Below are 1330 nucleotides of genomic sequence, written 5' to 3'. Positions count from 1 at the left end.
GCGAGGACCTTTGCCATTAGGTCCTAGGGTGGGAATCCGTCCAGGGCAGAAGCCGCCCCTGAAATGGAGCGATAGCCGCAGACGAATCTGTGGGACATCGCCGTCTACGGTCCGCGCAGAATGGCTATAGTGCAGGCCTTCATGACCATCGGCCCCAAGGGCCCCATATATAGGGCTGCCATTTCGAATTTCGCCAAACCCGGACAAACATTTAAAAAACCCGGACATTTGGCGTAAATCCCATTTTTCCCCCGGACGAGTCCGATATTTTTTTTTTCCATAACACCTTATACATGAAAAGTGTCCGGATTTTGGGACAGTTCTTGAAACCTTGCCCAGACGGCCCCCGGACGGCTTCCCAACTAGAAGAAATCCGGGGAAACCCGGACGGATGGAAGCCCTACCTACCCATACAGGGACTTAGACCTACGATTCACAGTCACAAGCTTAAGTTACGATTGATTTAGGCAAAATTTGACCACCGAAGCGGGTAGGTTTGATACTATTGCAGTTTAAAAATGCAAAAAATCGCGTAGTAAAGTTTTCAGCAACCTAACTAAAAATTTTTGACATTCTGTGTTAGCTAGAGCTACAATTTTTTAAAGGGAAAAATTTTTGAGCCTTCCTCGATCATCCAATTTTTTTGTGTTTTAATAAAAAACCATTGATTATCATATCCTATTTTTCACACGCTTAATTAAGTCGACCTGTAACTAACTACATAGGTATTTGTTGGTATCTCGCCTAACTAATTTAACCTCGTATCACAGTCTTTGCTACTCCTGCTACATGGCTAATCCGGCACTACTAAGGATGATTTATATTAGGCCGGGCCGTGTCCGGGGCGTGCCGTGTACGTGGCTCGTACGGGGCACGGATGTGAAGCGTGACATACGTTTTGTATGAACCAGTTTATATTACACAGTGCATGATCCGTGGCCCGTCCGGGCCACAAACGACGCTCGTCTTTAGAATTTCGTAAAAGACATGTTAACACTGAATGTATGATTATTATACGCGCTAGGCTCGCAGTGTGGACCCACACTAGGAAGTGGTGAAAGGGGGGCGTTTTGGGGGTGCTGTCATTCTTGTAAAATTTTGATGTTAAAAAGTGCTAGAATAATCGTATTAGCCTACTTAAATAAATGATTTTGACTTTGACTTTGACCACCATTGAGATTCTCGTTATTTCTTTCCACACTGACATTACACAAGCAAATCTTCAGAAATGGCCCAGGGGTAGTAAAAAAATAGTGTAGTTAAAAGGCTTATCTCCATTTTCTCATTTCCTTGGAATAAATAAGGGATAGGTGGAAATAAAAAGACTGCA

The sequence above is a fragment of the Helicoverpa armigera genome, chromosome 17, assembly GCF_030705265.1.
Source record: "Helicoverpa armigera isolate CAAS_96S chromosome 17, ASM3070526v1, whole genome shotgun sequence".
In the NCBI taxonomy this organism is placed as follows: domain Eukaryota; kingdom Metazoa; phylum Arthropoda; class Insecta; order Lepidoptera; family Noctuidae; genus Helicoverpa; species Helicoverpa armigera.
The sequence above is the reverse complement of the archived record's forward strand: the minus strand, read 5'-3'. Positions refer to the sequence as shown.